The sequence below is a fragment of the Gopherus evgoodei genome, chromosome 13, assembly GCF_007399415.2.
Source record: "Gopherus evgoodei ecotype Sinaloan lineage chromosome 13, rGopEvg1_v1.p, whole genome shotgun sequence".
NCBI lineage: Eukaryota > Metazoa > Chordata > Testudines > Testudinidae > Gopherus > Gopherus evgoodei.
The window spans coordinates 16,183,079-16,192,506 of record NC_044334.1 but is presented as its reverse complement, the minus strand read 5'-3'; the positions used below and the strand labels follow the sequence as shown (position 1 = coordinate 16,192,506).

At 47.8% G+C, this 9,428-nt stretch overlaps 1 protein-coding gene across 2 annotated transcripts in view; it reads left to right on the top strand.

Annotated features, from left to right (window-relative positions):
• Positions 1 to 5,208: 5,208 nt before the first annotated feature.
• Positions 5,209 to 9,428, top strand: part of DGCR8 (DGCR8 microprocessor complex subunit) — a 42,221-nt gene continuing 38,001 nt past the window's right edge. For both annotated transcript variants that reach the window (XM_030582513.1, XM_030582512.1), the window contains exon 1: positions 5,209 to 5,340. The gene's annotated coding sequence lies outside the window, so the exon portion shown is untranslated. The remainder of the gene's footprint in view (positions 5,341 to 9,428) is intronic.

Here is a 9,428-nt window from a genome sequence, read left to right as displayed (position 1 = left end):
CAGACCGGCACCAGCAGGAGCAAAGCCCGGAGTCACCGAAGACGCCCAGAAGGCACCGGTCCCGGTCTGGGGGGAACCGGCACCAGTCCCGGTCAAGAGAGCAGTGGTACCGGTACTGGTCCTGGTCCTGATCAGCCAAAAGCTGGTCATCAGCCTCCCACTGGCACAGATCGATGGCACTGTCGTGGCCCTTGCGCTTGGTATCACCAGAGTCCGGCGCTGACTCAGACCGATACAGCTACCCGCAACGGGGCCCGGACAGCAGGGAACAACAAACTGGCTGGCTAACACAAGGGACCACTAGGACACTGGCCCTTCTGGACCCCTTGGGCCTACCACCAGCGTCAAGGTGCTCCCTCTAGGGCCAGCTTTTCGGTACAGCAGTCCCAGTCCTCGCACCAACGCTCTCCTCTAAAGGAAGCTATGGTGTCCAAGCCACCTGAAGCCTCGTCAAGCGAGAGACTGGAGAGGCCGGCACCGCACCCAGTGCTGTCCCAGGACCATCGACCCTGGCTCGAGCCGGAAGCCCCTCCCCTGGGGGAGAGGGACCAGGGAGACCAGCAGGAGGAAGCTGAGCAGCTGCTAATTTCCTCCTCATCCCGGGATGAAGCAGTAGCAGTCACTGCGGTGTCAGGACCTCCACCATTAGACTGCAAGGCCCACCAAGAAGTGCTTCGTAAGGTGGCCCATAACTTGGAGTTGCAAGCCGAGGAGATGGTTGAGCAGCAAGATCCCATGGTGGACATTCTGAGCCCAGAAAGTCCTTCCAGAATAGCGCTTCCACTCATTAAGACCATTCAGTCTAATTACACGACTATATGGCAGACCCCGGCATCCAGCGCACCAACGGCCAAAGTGTGGAGTGCAAGTACTTTGCCCTGTCAAAAGGTTACGACTTCTTGTTCTGTCACTTGAGCCCATGTTCACTGGTAGTCTCAGCAGTGAACAAGAGAGAATGCCATGGGCAACAAGCCCTGGCCCCCAAGGCCAAGGAAGCAAAACGCCTAGACCTATTTGGCAGGCAGGTGTATTCGTCAGGGGGCCTACAGTTGAGGATTGCTAACCCACAGGCCATCCTCAATAGGCATAACTTCAATTTCTGGGTGGCGGTGGGGAAGTTTAAGGGCAACCTCCCACAGGGCTCCCAACAGGAGTTCATGGCCCTGGTGGAGGACAGTAAGGCCATAGTAAAAACTTCCCTCCAAGCGTCCCTGGACTTGGCGGACATGGTGGCCAGGACAATGGTATCGGGGTGGTCATGCAGAGCTCAGTGTGGCTTCAGGAGTCAGGTTTGCCGCCTGAGGTCCAGAATTTGATCCAGGACCTCCCATTCGAAGGGTCCGGACTGTTCTCTAACCAAACTGATTCAAAGCTACGTAGCTTTAAGGACTCTAGGGCCACATTCAAATCACTGGGCATGCATACCCCGGCGACTTGGAGGAAGCCCTTTAAGCCACAATCTCCTCCCCAGCGCCAGTAGCAGCCTCGTCCTTGGCAGGAGCCTTACCGCAGGCGAGGCGGAGACAATAGGAGATGGTGCAATAATAAGAATTCCAATAGGCAGGGCCAGAACCAAGGCCAACACAAGCCTCAGATGGGCTCTAAGCCAGGCTTTTGAAGGTGCGCTCAAGGACAGAGTACCAGATCATCCACCGGATCCATCCCTATGTTTTCTCAACCGCCTGTCCCACTTCTCCCGTGCGTGGGCCAGCATTACGTCAGACCGTTTGGTGTTATACATGGTGCGAAGCAGGTACAGGCTACAGTTTTCCTCCCAGCCTACTCCATACCCCACTTCCTGGTTCCTTTTCAGGGACCCCTCTCACGAGTATCTCCTGGAAAGGGAGGTTCACTCGCTCTTAGAGGCGGGGGCGGTTCAGACAGTGCTCTTAGACCTAAGGGGGAAAGGGTTCTACTCCTGCTACTTCCTCATCCCCAAGGCCAAGGGGGGCCTTCGTCCCATCCTAGACCTGTGCGGGCTCAACAAGTTCCTGATCAAGGCCCAGTTCCACGTGGTCTCTCTGGGCACCATTATCTCTTCTCTGGATCCAGTGGCACCACTCTGGAGGGGGTCCTGACGGGCGCTGCTAAGGGAAAAAGTTTCTGACGCTCGTGCACGCGACGCGCGCATACCTAATGTGAAATGGACATGAACAACATATCTCCAAGAACAACAGTTATGAAAGGAAAGTAACTGTTCTTTACTAAGTAGCTAGAAAGTGCCATTTATCAAAAGATGCAAACATTTAAGTGTGATACTTTCTTTGCAACTTTTAACTCTTCCACATGGCTGCATGATATAGATACATAATCTGGATGTCATGCAGTCATTCTGATACCAATAAGCACATCATTTGTATTTTGTCAGACACCCAACAAAAGACTACCTCCTTCTCTTCTGTCAGTGAATAAATTGGCACTGTTATATAGATTATTAACATGATGGGTATAGTTCATTACAAATTCTCATGTCAGTATAAATTCTACCATTAATAATGTAACTACTTGTTTTTTGACACTGTTGAGGCTGAAATAGTCAAAATATGACCTACCCATAGGTATTTCTTAAAATGCATGTGTTAAATATATACTTTCAGGTTGCTTGTTTAAAATCAGTGATAAAAGCCATCACTTATGAGCCACCCTAAAATAACAAATTTGTGTGTGCAAACCTATGTGATAAATAAAGAGCCTGGAAATTTACTTCAGATTTAAAGATGGCTTGCAAAGATAAGGAACTAAATTTCCCTATCATATCTAATTGATCCCAATAGTCAGGCTAAGAGGGGAATTCAGCACATTAAAACCCCTTTTTCCCCCCTTCTTTCAGGTCCTTTAACATCTAGCTTTGCTCCTGCTTAAAGGGACATCGATAACAGGATGTCATAGGTACCGTAAAACTCCACAGAAACCAGTGCATCGGGAGTTAAATAAGTTCTTTATTTTGTGTTGTTTGTTTGTTTGGTTATTTAATTTTTGTAGATTTTGTTTTTGAAAAAGAAACTTTGAAAAATGGGGAAAAAAAAGTGTTCCATGCTCCAACCTAATGCTGTTGAAGCCATGATATCACAAGTCATGATGTACAGGGCTGTTGCATCAGAGCAAAAGACAATAATCATGGGCTTAGAAAGAAGGCAAATGATAGCAATGCCTTCTTCCTACTATTTCTATAATTGTCTTTTGTTTTTATCCTGACATCCATACCCTGGCAAATACAATACTACAAAGTGTCCTGAAATAACTTTTGAACTCCATACAATGCAATTGTGGTTTTGTGCATTGCTGGGTGATGATATTTTGACATGATGTGAAGATATTGCATCATGTTGCTACTCTACATTGTAAGGCACCAATGTAACATTATGATATTGTCAACATAAATGCCACAACATTATTAGACATGATTTAATCCAATCAGACAAATTCCTGTGGAAACCCCTACTAAAGGAAATGTTTAGGGGTTATCACTCATAACAGTCTCTTTAGGAACCTCAGGACTATCCTATGACAATTTGCCTGATAGATGCTCATGGATCCTAAAATCACTAGTCAGTCTTATGAAATGTCATTGCATCATGGTGCAATGACTTTCTGGTGCACCATTGTAAAATTATGTAGCATCATGACATGCGTATGTAAAATTATTGCAAGCTGATAAATCACAGAACTGGCACTCCTGCATTGCACATCAAGGTAAAGTTATTGAAATTTGATATCTGAGTATGAGCAACTGTGAGGTATATATTTTAAAACCTAATTTTAAAATAATAGAGGAAGAACCATAACAGTAAGTGTCCATTGACTGACTAATTGTATTGTTGATATAAAATGGGTGTGTATGATATCTTACTATTATTTATTAGTGGTTTTGTAATAGTACCTAAAGACTCCAATGAAATTCAGGCCCCATTGTCCTAGAATCCCTAGATGCTTTACAAAGACTGCATGAAATATAGTCCCTGCCATAGGAAATTTATAATTTAATTTATTAGTTAAAGACAAGAATCTGTAGGTAAAGCAAACAGTAAGAAGGTAAACATGCATCCATGTAAACCAGTTTTGTATGGGGATTGAGATTGAGTCAAGCCTATTTTTAATTATAAAATGCAGAAAACAGATGAATGTCTTATTTTGTACTTCTGATATTTATTTCAAAGTCCCAGACTAGAGAATTTTATAATCTAGTGTGAACAGGTAACAAGTAAATACTGTATCAACACAGCAAGTGAATCAGTGCGCGGATAAAACAGGGCAAGGAGAAATCTCCTGTGGGATAACTTTTTTCCCTTTGTATACAGAGAACTCTTGGGTAGTGATCATTAGGCCTCTCACAGGATCTCTTGAGAATAATCAGAAGTGGAAGAGTCAGCGCAGGGCAGCACCACTGAGGCTAGTTAACATAGGCTAAGTGAGAGAGATTTTGAACATGAGGTTGTTAAACTCATAGGTTATTTTGGGGGTAGAGGCTTGTATCTACAAAGGAGTACACACACTACAGCGGCAAGAGGACCAAGCCTTCTACCATCTGCTATCCCGTAATGTATACTGTAATTTGGGTGACGCTGGGTTTCAGGCCTGTGAGGTGAACATTTAATAATTCACTGTGTCTAGTAATTCGTGGGCCCTGGGCATAGCTGGCTTTGGGCACCTAGTACAGCAGAATCCAGAGCAGCCACCCTTTGTGGTGAACTGCTTGGCTCCTTCACTCTCAGTAGACTCCCTATTAGCTGAACTCCCAATCAGCCTGCCCTATTTCTGGTTGCCCTAGTGGGGGAGGTAATTGGGATTTCCCTGAAACGGACTCTGGGGCCTTGATGGTGCTTGGATACCATGGTGATAGTTGCCTTGGCAACACACGAGCCAAACAACTCCCATCTCCTGACAGGGCCCCCCGAGGGCCTCCTACATTCACCCTCCCTTGGCTTTAAAGAGGAGCCGCCGCACCTTGGCTTAGGACTCTACCCATTCTTGGATCCTGAAACGGCCCCTTTCCTCTCCCCACGACTTTCCTAACTCCCGCCTCCACCCTTCTCCCATTGGTCACTTCTACGGAGAGCGTCTCCTGGGTGTGCATTTATTCGCTGAAGAAAATGACATAATCGAGAAACTGCCAATAGAGCACGAGGCTTGAAGTGACTGGCATATGGAAATGCCAGTATGATTGGTTCAGGGACCGCATAGTCCCGCCCGCGGGAGCAGGAGCCCCCTTGAAGCAGGCGTTTCAAGATGGCGCCGGCTGGGCGGGGGAGGCGGCTCCTCTGAGGAGGCGGCGGCTGAGGCACTTCCTCCACTCCCCCGGCCCGGGAAAGCGGAGCGGCGGGGACACCCGGAATGGCCCAGGTGGGTGCTGAGCCCACAGACTCCCGCGTCGAAGGAGGCGGGCAGGAGTGGGGCCTGCGGCCCAGCCGCTCGCTTGGTGCCGTCCCCCGGCCGGGGTGGATTTCCCTCTTCTCCCAACGCCCCGGGCGACAATCCTCTGCCTCCTCAACCCCGCCCCGTACATCGAGAGACGGGGACTATTCTACCTTCTCCCCAGATCCACCATGGCCGTGTGGAGGCCCCGTCCTACCTGCACCTCCTTTTGAATCCGCCCCCCCCCCGCCCTTAGCGCGGGCAGTGAGGAGGCGCCCGATCTCCCCCCAGGATAATGGCGACAGGGGGGGAATTCTCTCTGTTCCATTACTCCCCACTCGCCGCACATCCCGTTGCCCAGCTCGCGGGGGGTGATGGGAAAGAGTCCCCCCATGCACTTCTCCTGCCCCTTCCCCCGCACACACTCACGGGGAAAATGGGGATGGGGGATATTCGCCCTTGCACATCCTCTCTGCGCGCGTCCCCCTCCTCTGTGTAAGGGGAGGAATCTCGCTCGCTCACACTCAAGGTGATGGGGGAGACGGGCAGTTCTCTTCATCTCCTTTTGCATAATTCACAGGCTCGGTCTCCACAATGTAAGGGGAACTCCGCCCACTCCTTCTCCGCCCCCCTTCCCGTCCTTCTGATTCCCTTCCCGCTGGGGTACTGAGGAGAAGCCTGCACATCCTCCTACTTTCCTACCCCCTCACCTTCACTTCTCCTCCTTCACTTTGGGGTAACAGGAAAGATTTTTCTTGGACGCTCTTTTCTTCTGCTTCACTGGAGTCATGAAGGTTCTTCCCTGCACCTCTTCTATTCCTAATTGTGGATTAATGGGGTGGATTTCCATTTGATACATTCCCAGAACAGTGTGTATATGGGGGGGAGGTTATCCCTAATTCTTCTTTGATTGTCTCTTCTGTGGTCAGGGGAATGGAGACGCTTTCTCCCAATCCTCTCCTCCTTTAAACGATGAAGATTCTTGCCCTGATCTGTTTGTGTGAGCAATAATGAGGTTTCTCTTGGCCCCAGGTAATAGGGATGCCCCAACACCTTGCCACTTCTTCCTGACTGGGAAATGAGGATTCTGTACCTGATCACTTTCCGACCCAATAATGGCTTCTCCAGCCATCCTCTTGCCCCAATATAATGGCTTGTATCTAACATTTCCTCTGTAACCCCCTTTTGCCAACCCAGGCAGTGGGCACAAGTCCTCCTACCATTAGATGGAGACAGGAAGCTGGCAATGCTGTGTGCTGTCATTTCCCATCCCCAAAAAGGGGTGGGCTGGCTGGCTGAACCTTTTCAATTCCATTTCTGTCTCCAGCAGGTGGGAGATATCTAGCCAGCCCAAGAACTTAGAACATACTTTTTAGGGGTTTTTTTCTTTGAAATGTTCTCTTTCTGTTACAGTTAGTTAGTTTAGGGATTTTCATAAAAAGTATGACTTCTTTATATTCACATGAACACTATATGGGGAGGCGGTCCTTTGGCTCTGATGTGATGTTTTTAACTAAATGGGAGGGAGTTTAGGTGTGGGGGGGAATGCAGGTGCAGGCTCTAGGAGGGAGATTGGGTGTGGGAGGAGGCTCGGGGCAGGCTGTTGGGGCATGGGAGGGATTTTGGGGTGCTGGATCCAGGTGGCGCTCACAGGCAGCTCCCTGCAAGTAGCAACCTGTCCCTGCTATTCCTTGGTGGAGGCAAAGTTAGGTGGCTCTGCGCACTGCCCCTACCCCGAGCGCTGCCTCCATTCCTGGCCAGTAGGAGCTGCAGGGGTGGTACCTGTGGGTGGAGACAGCAGGCAGAGCCGACTAGCCATGTCTTCACCTAGGAACAGTAGGGACAGGTGGCTGCTTGTGCGGAGCCCCTGCCCTGAGCCCCCTCCCACACCAAAACTCCCTCCCAGAGCCCATGCCCCACACCCCCTCCTGTTCCCCTACCCCCAGTCCCACACTCCCTACTGCACTCCAAACCCCTCCTGGCATTCCTCCACCTAGGAGCAGTAGGGACATGTTGCTGTTTTCTGGGATCCACATGGAGCCAGATAGGGAGTCTGCTGGCCCTGCACCAACCGGACTATAAACTGGATTGTCTATGAAGATTAGAAATGCTGATTTATAGAGCTTTCTGGTTGCTACAGGGTCGGATAACACAGGCTTTATTGTAGATAGGTAGGATATGAATTAGCAAATTCTCACCCTGAGTGATACACCAGCTGGCAGATTCTTAAGGCACAAACTGCCTTTGCTTTGCAGCTTGGGTTTCCCAGGTTTTCGTACACAGGCTAGAAATCCCTTTAGCCTGGGACCATCACTTTCTCCAGTTCAGTCTTTGTTCCTCGGGTGTTTCCAGGTGTGTTGTAATAAGGATTGTGAGGTACCATCGTGATGTCATTTCCCCCTTTTATATCATCTTCCCACTGGCTGGAAAGCTCTTTTGCTGTGACCTGGGTCAAACAGTTCCCATTGCTATCTCTGAGAGGTTTTTGTTGTGCACAGCTCTTGGGGTAATCATTATGCTTGTGTGCATTTCCTCCATAAGACATTAACATTGTTTGGCCTTTTTACTGTTGTACTTGAAAGGCTGCTTGTGGATGTTTTAAACCTCAACATGTTTCAGTAACACATGCATAGCCAAACTTCACATACAATAATGGCACATATAATCCAGTGAGATATTAATGGCTAACAGATCAAGACTTTTAGGATGATATTTCACAAGTAATATGTTGCGCAAAACGTATCCTGATGATATGACAGTGGTGAATAAGGGAGTGCCAGGGGTCACAACAGGGATGTGACCATACTGGACAAAATGGTGATCACTGACTGGCTGCACTAGTGCACCTAGTGTTTCTGTGTGGCTTTACTGTCTGTTTTGCATATGTATGTTTTCTTTCCTGTATGTGGAGAAAATCATGGCTGTGTCCCTGTTTGGCTTTTTTACTTTGGGCATCTTGATGGCCTCCAGAGATTATTCCCTACCTTCAGACCATGTTTCTCTATGCCAAGACTAGTGACATGAGGAAGGTGAACTGTTCTATGCGGTGGTGATTTATGGGGCCTTCTCCTTTAGAAGCTCAGTTCTGATTTTGTGACAATGGTTAATTCAGCCTTTTTCCTTCAAAACTGAAACTTCTTTATTTTGTAAGCAGAAAAAACCTTCTCTCCTGAGGGCAATGTTATCATGCGGACATGGTAGATGCTGAAGACAGATGATCCTGAGTGAGAAATTCCTTTTACGAAAATAGTCTGTAGAGTTTGGGTTGGGTTTGTTTGGGTTGGACTTCTAAGCTGCATTGATTATACAAGTGGCCTGCACTTCTATTCTAAAACATAGCTTTCTGGAGCCAGAGGATGAGAAGGAGAAACCCTGGTTATGGTTAGCCATAGAAAGGGCTCAGGTTTCTTCTGAACCACTCATCTTTTCTGGACATTTTGGGCAGGGAACGTACGGTTTCTAGCAAGAAACTTGATTTCCTGAAGACCTTTAGGGCTTTGCCTTTGACTGGACTGTTCACATTGCTGGGTACTAGATATTTTCATGTCTCGTGGCTACTCTATCAAGTTTATCTTGTAGCAAGAATCTGTCACCTTCAAAGAATATGCTCTAAAAGGCAGCAAAAATCAAGATGGCTAGTATGTTGTCTTGTGATTCAGTGCTTGTTTTGCTATTCTTTATAATCCCTGACAGCATCCTATATACTGTCCCATTAGAATGTGATGAAAGTCAACTCCTTTCTGTGCGCTCCTTCCAGATGGAGGTCTAGCATTCCATAATTCAGATGGTTTGTCTGATGGAGTTAGGTGTCCTGTAGATCAATAAGACACAGACCTACATGTCTATATTCCCTCCAGTTTATCAGAAGTTCCTTCAATTTTTTTGTTCTGAACTTTCAGGGTGCTTAATTTCCACTTGACAGTAGCTCTCCACAACTTCCCAAAGGTACTCGTAGTTCTTACTACAGCTTTTCAAAAGGATGGTGTTAGTCAGATTTACATAGACAATTTTTTAGTATGGTTATGTTGGTCTTATGGCTTAGCAATCAGCATGAATCTTCAGAGAATCCAATGTCT